The 12,124-nt window shown below is 40.4% G+C and overlaps 1 protein-coding gene across 1 annotated transcript in view; it reads left to right on the plus strand.

Annotated features, from left to right (window-relative positions):
- The first annotated feature begins 2,045 nt into the window (after positions 1 to 2,045).
- The window catches only part of LOC111858390 (inhibitory synaptic factor 2A-like), a 31,893-nt gene continuing 21,814 nt past the window's right edge, over positions 2,046 to 12,124 (plus strand). Inside the window, exon 1 of the mRNA XM_023840144.2 lies at positions 2,046 to 2,244. The gene's annotated coding sequence lies outside the window, so the exon portion shown is untranslated. The remainder of the gene's footprint in view (positions 2,245 to 12,124) is intronic.

Genomic DNA, 12,124 nt, shown 5'->3' on the forward strand with positions numbered 1-12,124 from the left:
CAGTGAATTACAAGAAGAATTCATTTTGGTGTGATTTATGTGGAGTGTGGCAGGGTGGAACTTTGTTGTAAAAATCTCGCTAGCTAGCAGCTAACGCCTTTGCAGTCGGTGTCTTGCAGCCACTAAATCAGGCATGTTGACACCTCCGAGCAGACTCCCTAACCCCCAATACTGGAGTAAATAAAGACTAGAGGGGACGAGGACAGAAAGACCCTGAAGTGCAGTGTAGACAGCATTTCCAGAGAGCATGTGGTGTGAAGCAATGTGTGATCACAAGCAAGAGCCCGGAACTCTCTTATTTACACAATGAAAATAGAAGGGCTTAATCTAGTCAACAGGCACAGCAAATGTATTTTGAGATACTAAGCATGAATTGTAATTGTAGAATTTGTACACTAAAGCTGTTTAGACTGTGATGCTCAGCTTAACCTTATGGGACACAGACTTATCTAATATTACATTTTAATGTTTGATTTTATTTAATTTCTATTTATTTTGAAGTATACATTGAACACATTATTTTTGCACCTGAATAGCTGTGAAGAAGCACTTTACAGAACTCAGCAAAAGCTACTCACGTGCTGTACTTTAAATATTTCCCCCTTAATTTCTCATTAATCAACCAGTTACATCTAGAGAGGACAAGAGAGGTCCATCCATCCATCCGTCCATCCATCCATCCAACCTTCCATAATTTCAAACATAGTGATTATGCTAGTATAAATGTCTTGTACAAAGAATTAAAATAATTTTAAAAAATCACTTTTTCCATCACAACAAATTAATTTCAAACAGACATTTGGGTAGGTTTCTTTTATCCTGGATGGAAGATAAAAAAGAGCATTTTTCGGTGTCAAATATTGTGAGCTTAGAGCCGATATTCATGCTCTGTACAGGATACCGGTGCTTCCCTCGCAGCGTAGCTCTTTAGCCTCGCTTGCAGGCTGCAATGTCAGATCGATGAGCTTTTTACATGGTGTGCAGAGCTGGCAGCAAAAAGACACTGAGAGGCCGACTAGCAGCTTATTAACACTGCATGTCTGGCTCAGCTGACAGCATGAGAGAGCAGCACCGGCCCTGAAATACGCTGAGAGACATTGCTCAATGTACAGTAACCCCAGAGGCGGCATTTAATTAGGATAAAACCACAGCGGATCCCGGCAGGGGAAAACAATTAAAGCCACACAGAGCCTTCTGTGTCTAAAGCCATAATCTTAAAACGCATAACACGACTGGAAGATGGTAAATCTTGAAATTTAAGACATAGAGGCCATCCTACAACTGCAGAGTGCCTGTCCTGGACAGTTTAACAGCCCCTAATCCAACAGGTCCCCTCGATATACGTCAGTATGGGAAACAGAGGATCACAGCCCTTGGGAAACAGAGGATCACTGCTTTGATGGCCCCAGCAAAGGGAGACATCACTTCTCCAAAGTGCTGACTGCAGGTGAACGTCTATACCAACAAGTCTGTGGAGGCTCTTCTCTAGTTCTTACTGTACTTCTGCCTCTCACACCGGCATGTACTCAGGTGTGCTGTTGTGGGGCTTCTGCAGCCAAAACAATTTAAAAAAATGCACAGTATGTATTTCAGGTTCCCTCCTGTGTTTCTGTTAATATACCAGAAGTGCCTTTGATGCCATGCAGGGTTTGGGTTCAGCTGATGAAACAAGGAGGTCTTCTCCGTCCAGGCATGATCTTGCCAGATGTAGCAGCATCGGTCTTTCCCCAACAGCCCACACATTCTCTCTCTCTCTCTCTCTCTCTCTCTCTCTCTCTCTCTCTCTATCGCTCTCCCTCCCTCTCCGTCTCTTTTCCCTGCCTCTCTTTCTCTCTCCTGCTCATACGCGAAACGCACTGGGACTGCAGCAGAGAGTGATGGGGATCTCTGGCTCACGCAGCTCTCACCGGTGCTGAGTGCCTGGAGCACACTCCCGTATCCGTGTCTGCGCGCGTGCAGGTGTGTGTGCGTGTGCATGGGCGCGTGTGTCTCTCCCGGTGCCTAAGGAGACCGGGGGGGTGGGGGGGGAGGGGGACTCGATACGCAATCCAAGCCTGAAATCATCAATCGTCCATTAGAATGGTTGATGTGCAACAACTATGAGAACTGTTCCCTCTACTACTGCCATGGATGATGTTGTCTGTCAGCGCTGAGCTCTCTGATGCACTAAATGAATGAACATGCACTGGAAGACCTGAGGATCTTTGCTGCCTTGTCCTTGCCATCAGTAATCTGCTTCTCAAGGTAAGTCGGCTTCTGTTCGCCTCTTGACCGTCAGTGTCATAAGCTGATTATCAGACTGAGGGACAGTTTACTTTCAACATCCTGCCGGACCACTTAGAAAGAAAAAGATCTACCCCTCTTTGGCTTGCAGTGAGTGTCTAATCTGAGTGATGCTGTTTTGTATAGTTTGCAGGACCAGAGAAAGAATTCAGAATTTAAGAAAAATCATTGCATCACAGCCTCCTGGAAATGTGCTCTAGGTTCACAGTGCTCAGCTGAGAGAATTGCCTTTGCTTTTTGATGACTGATATCTTGTTGAATACATATCTATGACAACAGTGTAAAATTAATGGAAAAGAGAAAAAAAAAATGGAAACAGGAATTTAACACAAGAAATTGTTTCATATTCAGGATATGAACCTGCAGCTGTGTTTAGCAATCTGCAGTTATACTAAATACCTAAAAAAAAAATGCATCATTTTACATTGATTAATCATGTTTAAAAATAATTCATGATAAATTACCGAAAGCAGAAGTGCTACAACAGTAATATCTGAAAGGTAATTGATTCTTCAGGGATCCAGATTGCATGCATGCTTACTGCTGAAATGTTTAAGCAAGAACTGACATGGAAACAGGCCATCTGACTATGATGCATAAAAGTATAAAAATGTCACGGGCTGTGACGGAATGGCCCTGCTCTGAACTGGAGAGTAATCATGAGCGATGACGTGCGATAAGCCTGCGAGATGCAGCATAGTGCCACTTGCATACTTTTCTTCTGTCGTTCCCCTTCCTCTGCATCAGTCCGAGCAGAATGCAGTCTTCCCCACTGCCTTAATAGCAAACTTAGTTTAGGAAATTAGCTAAATGAATCACATTTGCTCCTTCCCATATCATTTAACCCATTTAACCCTTCCCTCATTTAACCAGAAAATGGCCTCTCTCAGAAAGCGCACCTCCTTTTAATCTTGCTCTTCGTAATCCTGGGTTGTTCTGCTGAATCTTTTAATGTAAGGCAACATCATCAATATATACCTTTACAACCCCGCCCCCCCCCCCCCCCCCCAACGCACACGCACACACACACACACACACACACACACACACACATTGCTCCAAGCTGCTGCGGAGGATGCAGATGTCCACTGAGAGATCCATCTCTGCGAAGAAAGGAACCTGACCAAGACTCTCAAGACTCTGCAGCGTGACACAAAGAGATGAACAGGTTTTTGGGGGAAGCATGTGAAATCCTGTCCTGCAGTAGAAATCATATCTCTTGGCTCTTCCCTTTTACAAAGAATCTGTTCTGCATGTTCACAGGACAGACGTCTATCCATTACAAGAGCATAAAGCCGGTAACGGCTTGACCGTTGCGGTTGTTGTGCTGAGCTTGGATCTTAGCTTTCAAGTGGTAATGGAATTTGACGGCTCGGGGACCCCTGAAATTCCCGGAAATTGGCGCGCCTGTACTCCGCCGAACTCTGCTGCATGGCTATGATGAAAGGGAGACGAAGGGGCTGGAATTACAGAAGAGGCTGGGAAACTTGGTACGGCGGAAGCAGTACATGCTTGTAAGCCCAGCCCTCGCTTTCAGGACTGAAAGTATACATTGGCTTTAAATGAGGGGCTGTAATATGGCATTTAAATGAAAAACAACGAAATATTACATAAAAGCTGACCGTAATAATTAAGATACATTATACTACAGATACTACTATACTCTGACATATTACAGATAATACTATACTCTGGTATATTACGGATAATACTATACTCAGATATATTACAGATAATACTGTTTGCATGTATTACCTGTGGAGGCATTGACAGTCCCTTTTGGATACTCACCTCTACCTGGACCTCAGAGGGTAATACATTATAATGTATAAAATCTGCCTAATCTGCTTCTTTTCTGCTTTCCTCTGTAAGAAATTGTAATATAACTTTATTTAGGCAACTGGACTCAGTGGGGGAAGGAGGGGGGGGGATCCAATAAGAAGATATAACTCAGCCCTCAGGAGGAGGCCTGCGAGATGATGATGGGGGCGGAGATGCCAACTGCACACGAGGAACGTGTCAGCCTGAGATCCGCTGAGATTCGCTTGGACAGATGCTGCTGTGTCATAGTTCCCTGACCAGTACTGAAAAGCTGAGAACCCTCTCAGTGATGTGAATGGCTACTGTATATACCAATAGCGCACAGCTACATCACATACACATTCAAATTCACACATGCAATAGCTGAAAACCATACGCCGAATGCAACAAACCAGAATACATACCATGATTAAATCATGCTGTGAAGACGTAGGATCTCCTTTGGGTTTTTGGAATGCTTGACATGGAATATTGTGAACAAGGCGAGCGTGTCGGCTGAGATCGAGCTAAGACAAACAAATATACGTTTATTTGTTATTTGTGTGGCTTTGATTTAATATGTGGTTCTTGGTAAAAATGGGGTAGTGCTAGAAAAGTTTTTTTTTATTTGTCTGTCCATCCATCCATCCATCCATTTTCCGTCCTTTGCAGGAACGCGGGGGACTGGAGCCATGTTTGAATTTGTTTAAATGCTAAATTCAATAATCTAAATATTTTTATGAAAATGTCACAGGTTGCACTGGGAAATATTGATATATGATTCTGCCAAACACAAATTTATAATGTTATATTGGGCTTGAGAAAATATACTGAATTCCTGTGCTGGACCGTTTGTAAGACTAGATGGAGATTCTGCGGTTTCTGGACAGTCCATCCTGATCTCCCACTAGACACGCATATACAGGTGAGAGCAACGCGAGGCTCAGGACACAGGGTCAGCCAAGGGGCCCCTGTAATGAGGAGCGGAGTCTCTAAATTGCCCATAGGGTGTAATATGTGACCCAGAATCCTGTGCAGGGTTCCTCCTGCCTCCTGTCCTGCGGTTCCTGAGATAGACTGCAGCCCCCTGCATTCCATAAGCAGTTAGAGGATAGATTGATATACAGCACAAGAGATGCTGAGCGCTGACACAGTCCAAACCAGAATGTGAAGTATCCGAGATTGTTACTACCTATTACAGGACAGCGAAAACATAATAATGCTGAGATTAGTGACTCCTAAAATATAAACACTTACATTAAAAAGCCACAGGATTGGTATACCTGAAATTGAAGTTGTATGACACTAAAGACTATAGCGCAATGCACGTCAATGAGAGGTATCCCCTGCTTAACTACAAAAAGAGCTGTAAGAGGATTACTTCAGCTATGTAGTGCCAATGCATTATTCGTAATGCTTTGGGTCACTTAAACCAAATCATAAAAGAATACATTGCGATTGTGGTTATTAGCAGAGGTGGTAGTTAGCCATGGGTTTGGGGGCAGCGTGTGGCTCAGTGGGCTAAGCCTGTGTGCTTGTGATCAGACAGTTGCTGGTTTAAACCCACCCTCAGCATGTTTGCTACTCCTTGAGCAAGGCCCTTAGCCCCCAGCTCCCTGGGCGCCTCAACAGGTGGCTGCCCTTCGTAGACAGTTTACTCTACAAAGAGCAAGTTGAGGGAGGCATAAAAAGATGATTTCCCCCCTGGGATCTATAAAGTATCAATTATTGTTGTTAAGATGCTTTGGAAAGAATCAGGGAGAGTTTTATTCTGTTTTAGCAGCAGTCACTCTGATACAGCCTTCCTAAGCTGATTCTGACCTTGAATATTCTAGTCTTATTCAGTTTAAACAAACGCTGATTATACATAGGAACTTGTGACAAACAGAACTGAAGCTAAACCATTCACAGTACACTTCAGTTGGCTCCTATTCAAATTAAAATGATTTAATTTGAATAATTTTAAATGATGAAAATTGGTTCACAAATTCTAAATTCTTACATTCACCGTTTCTGGGTTTGTGAGGTCTGATTTTGGGTCTCATGAAAATGCAAATTTGCTTCATGCATACTTCAAAAACAACATACACCAGGAACCAGGATTTTTGAGGTCTGTCTTTCCTACACCGAGAGTTTATATGGTTATATGGGAATTGGTAGCTGTAGGACAAATCAATGCGCCTGTCTATCACATCAGTAAAAATACCAATACACACCCCTGACATTGATTCTTCCAAAATCTTTTACAAAACAAGGCAGGCAGGCAGGCAGATGAGCATGCTTAATGTGTTTTTTTCACATAAGGCAACACTGTTCTCTAAGTTGATTTAATTTCTGATTATTGTCGAAAATCCTCACATGGATCCCACGGAAAATCCTGAAAACCAAAAAGGATTCTGATATAATCTCAGAGAGCTCATGCAAGTTTGCCAAGAGTGACAGGCACAGACTGCACTCAGCCAATGTGCAGAGTTCTGCCATTGAATATTAAGTTCAGTGGTATGAATACAAAAGCCCACTTAAGTCCAGAGTCCTACATTCACGCACATCTTTAGTCATAGCGTTTTCATTTTGAATAAAATATAAAGTTAAATAAAACATGTTTTGTAATTTGAATAAAATGGACTGCATAGGAAAGGTCAAATTTCCTATATACATCTATCAGCATTTAAAAATCATTGCAAAGAAGCAACTTGAAATGGCATTAGCTGTCATATACTTAAAAAGCAATCTGAAAATCAAAACAAACAGTTAGCTTAAACCCAAGAGAGTGCTGTAAGGAGGAAATGCACATTCTCACAAATTGAACATTCGCGGATTCGCTTATTTGCAATCCGGCCTTTACCAATTAAACAGTAATATTTTTGCAGCTTGCTAAAAGACCAGAGAAACTTGCAGAAGACGCCTCAGCCGAAAACAACAGGCCTACTGAAAATTATTCTGATGACAACAGATCATGTAGGATATACATATTGGTGATAATAAATAATTTTTGTTAGTGTAAGTGCATACATATCAAATGCCTTAATGTGGATACGTCACACATCCTTGTCTCTGTAACCAGCTTCATTCACGTGTTACAGTAGCTGACCTTCTGACCATGGAATCTCGCGCTTCTTGCAGTAACTTTTAAACTCTTCAGTGCGGTTCCTTTTGCATTTTAAATAATTGGTCCAGAACGTAGTGCTCCCAGTGCATACAGTAGTAATTTAATTTAGATGGTGTGTATAATATTTATAAAATGGTCTAGAAAGGAAATGGCAAAGTAATTTGACATGCAGAGTGTGCAGTACGGTATTGTTTCTATGGTATCATTCAGGCTAGCTAACGGATTAAGGTTATGGGGGCCCCAGTATTAATCATGAATTGTTACATTTGCGGGGATCCTTTGCCCCTAACCCTCGCAAATGTGAAGGGGGGGTTACTGTACAGCTTTTTCCACTTCATGTTGAAATAACATGAAATGTTGGTAAAGTTACATCACCACCAAAAACACGTTTTAGATTCTAAATAAAACTCACAGAACTGGTTCAACAATAATAATATTTAAACCTACAAAAGTTCATGGGCCCTGTCTATCTGTGGGGCTCCCCTTCCATCTGAAGAGTTACTCATTTCTATCCTGGGGTTCAATAACATACTTGGAAGACAGACAGATCCCACACAACGACACATAGCCCAAAATCTGACTTTGTTGTATTACTGACAGTAATACAACCCAGAATGAATGGTTTTAATACATTTCACAAGAAACAAAAAGGTCACAGCTAGTTAACGCAACACAAATCCGTTGCCTGTATTAGATAACCCTTCAAGAGCTTAGGATCTTAGAAAAACCTGAAGTAAATTAGATTTGTAGACTTTTCAATTATATACTGTACCTCTGTCTGACCCTATTAAGGTTTTGGATCTGATTCTGAAATAGGAATTTCTGGGCTATCTGATATTATTGATTTTAGTCTTGACTTAATTAAAAAGTGAATAAAGGGGAGATGTTAACTAAGTTAAATGTACCATTCATTCATGCATCCATCCATCCATCTTTTCACCATGTATTCTTATAAAGGATGCATGATAAATGTATCGTATTACATTAATCCAACAATACATTTATAGATACTGGAATTATATTTAAGAGACCTGATTATATTTTTCCTGGCTTCTGACAAAAGTAAGACATCCTTCTAACCCTAATTCATGTCTTTGTATATTATGACAGTTGGTTCACTTAATTCATTTCACCTAAGACATTTGTTAGATCACACATGCAAACAGCACTCAACTTGACTGAGGAGGTTGAAGGAGCATTTGACATTCACAAGTGGATCTCTCTGCGGGAAGTATTGTGAATATTTGACTTCAAAATTATTTAATTTACTAAAACACCAGTTATAAGTGGCTCATGCAGAGTCTACACCATATCTTATTATGCAGACCTACTCCTTCCTCGGGAGCTTCTATCACAGTACTCGTTCTATCCTTTATTTCAGAAGCATCTAATCAAACTATGCTTTAAAACTACTCAGTTTTACCTAAAAAAAATGAACAGAACAAATTCTGTATTGATAATTTTGTTTTAATTGCTGTCCCATAATTTAAATCATCATTTCCACTTTCTGCCAACCACATTATTTCAGATCAGGATATTTTCTGCTTTTTAATCCTTATGTGTAGCTGCCATTTCAGCTAAATTCTCCAAAATGTAAACGGTCAGGCCAAAATCTCTTTAGTGTTGTGGGGAAGTCAGGATAAGGGAGTCATGCAGCAATTTATGCTGAACAGAGCTTTAAATGGACAGAGAAATAAGCACAATTATGTTACATTTCCAGGGAAGATACACCAGCCTCAAACATGCCATCACATTGTCACTCTGTCATACGCCATAAACACGAGGCTCTGATTTCAGAGCCCCTAAGATACATTTAAACCATAAGCAGAACACACCAGTATATATACAGCAAACAAAATATTTTCCCACCAATTCTGAAAGATCATTACTAATTGTCTAAAACAAAAAACAAAATTTGTGAAAATTTTCAGAGCTGAATATTTAATTTAAAACACGTAAGTACTGTAGGTAAGTGAAGAATGACAGCTACAGTATATACCCTGCTATAAATGTCTGATTGGGACAGCACTCATTACACTGCCACTGTTATTCATAAAAACAGCAGTCGGCCCTTTTGAATAATATTTAATTGCTCCATTATATGATAATTTTGTCATTTATATGCTTTGTTATATTTAGAAAGTTATCCAATATCTACTAACATTTCTGCAAATGGATTCGCCTCGTAGTCTAATGTCCAGTGATTTGTTCTTTACTTATGTTGCTTAAATATAATGGTTTAATATTGCTTAGTTTCCACCAAACGAATATTTTAAAAGAAGACATACAGTGTGTATTCTTGAATCTGAATTTTCATGCCATTATTTAGACCTGATTTAAATGATCAGACTGCTTCATATTCTCCATTTTTATGGGCAATATATATATTAACCATACTTTATTTTTGCTGTATCGGGAAAAATGATCTTTCTCTGCTCTGACTAGCAGTAATTAAGCTCTGCAGTCACACATTTCCATTGCCTTTTCATGGTTTTTAGGAAAAGTAATGTAACATTAATATTTCTACAAAGTGGTACTGCTGGAGCAGGGCTATCCTGGAGAGACGGGGCAAATCGAATCCGAGCAGCAGCAACCCGCAGCTCGTTTAGTCCCTGCTGGCAATGGCCTGCGCCAAAGATCTGGGCAAGCTTCTCTTCATCCTGCAGATAAAGTCTGTGACGGAACACGGAGCGACGCGACAATGGGTGGCTTCAGTAATTTGTCATCAGCTAGTGTGGCGAAAGTGATGAGAAACAAAATGAACTACAGCCTAATGTTTTGTTCGGGGAAGTCTAGGTTTCACCAGATGACAACATGGAAGAACATGCTACCCTGAGGCTGTGTACAAATCATGTGGCTGATTCATCTAATGCGTCTGCTGTTGTTCTAGGCATAACACAAATAGCGTAATCATATTAAACAAGCTAACAAACGAATTTTACTTATCGTAATCAGCGCGCTGCAGCAAATTTTATTGTAGCCCCCAGACTTATTCAAACCTTGTCCGATTGGTGTGATATTTGGAAGAAATGCGTTGAAGGCTTGAACATGGGATTTATATATAGCACACGTATAAGTTTTGCAGCTGGACGAGAATCGGGCTCACAGTGGAGGAAGAGCCATTTTTCTTGGCACCTCGTTCAGTCCTCAACACTCAATATAAAACTTTTCGGTTTTATAAACCGAAATAAAATCTAAAATTGAATGCGTGGCCTGGCCCCGAGGTAGCAGATCCAGTAGCTAACCCTTTGCTTTCAAGTAACGGAGATTAGAAACTCACGTACATCCTGTGGCCCTCAGTCACCCGCAAGAAGCTATTCAAAAGCTGCAAAATTACATAATGACATTCCATTTGCATGTATAACTGCAACTCATATCCTCCACAATAAAGCTTCATAGGTTATTGTAGCCTTTTCTCAGGAAGTTGGTATCAAGCAATTTGATGGGAATTCACTGGAATGCACTGGGAAGCAGCCTGTCTATGCTACTTATATTTAGGTGCCTTTTTCTGTAAAATGGAATTAAAATTCCTAATGAACCAGCAACACAATGTAATCTGCTGTATCTCATTGTACCAGAGGGCACCTTGACAAATTGCACCATTAATGAAAGCTAACAATTCTGCTTTAAATATAATACGCCCTTTTATTTGTAGACATTTATTCCATTTTTCAAATAAACCATCACTCACTGGCAAATCACTGGTATATTTGTTTTACATTCCAGATACAGTAATAGCCTTGTTTATTTATACCTCACAAAATCAATTGCTCCAGTTTTATACAGTTCTGAAGCTGATGAGGCGCCTTTGTTTTGAACGGTGCAGGTCATTCTGAGCAGTTAAGGATTCCCACACTCCCAGTGTTGCCCTGCTGGGACGCAAGAGACTGGGAAACAGAGTAATGTATAGTACCTGAGACTTACAGGATCCAGCATGCGGTGTTTTCGAATCGTGCAGAATAGATCGATCAGACTGAGGCAGCACAAGGTCTGAATACGCACAGGGTTGTTCAAACCATGATTGCAGGGGTGAAATAAGCAGATGCAGTGCACATAATGTGATGGAAGGTGCTATCTCACATCAAGTACCTCCAAAGGTGATATGCTCCTATTAGGAGAACATCTGCTAAATCTCTTTGCATCTGGGTCCTGCTGTGGGCAGTTCTATATAGTCATCTGTATATGTACATTTATATATGTGTGTGTTTGGATTACGTATATATTACATTGTGGGGACCAAATGTCTCCACAATGTGATAAAAACGTGTCATTTTGATGTCGTGGGGACCAATTTTTTTGGTCTCCACAAGGGGTAGCTCAGTTTTAATCTGGGAACGCAATCAAAAAACTAAAAAATGCTAAAAGTCTTGTATTTTATTTGCCGACTTATGGTTAAGGTTAAGGCTGGGTAGGGGTTAAGGTCGTCATTGTTGGGATTAGGGTTTTACCTGTATAAATGAATGGACGGTCCCCATACAGATATGAAAACAAACATGTGTGTGTTCCTATGACCCTGATTAAGTTAGGTGGTTGTAGATCAGTAGTTCTACATGTGGCCATTTCTGCATATTCTGCAGCTGTGACACATTGTGCATAATGAATGCAGAAAAACACGATTAGATAATAGGGATTATGAGAATAACAGATGTTGAAACACTACAAATAATTCCTACACAAAGGCTGACTGCCCTTTTTTAATAAATAATGCTTCAATAAAAATTAGAGATTTTGGTAAACAGTATATCTGACAAATGATTTATTGTTAAGAAGGTGATGCCAAATAATATAACTGGGGAACAAAGAATGCAAAGTAGCAGAAGTAAATCACTGCAACACGTAGGTTACAAAGTAGCTTCAAGAATTCTCCACTGATTTTGTAGCAACAAGTAGCTGAACCTATTGTGAGGATAATAGTTCATTTAAAGGCCTGCT

The sequence above is a fragment of the Paramormyrops kingsleyae genome, chromosome 3 (assembly GCF_048594095.1).
Source record: "Paramormyrops kingsleyae isolate MSU_618 chromosome 3, PKINGS_0.4, whole genome shotgun sequence".
NCBI classification, from domain to species: Eukaryota; Metazoa; Chordata; class Actinopteri; order Osteoglossiformes; family Mormyridae; genus Paramormyrops; species Paramormyrops kingsleyae.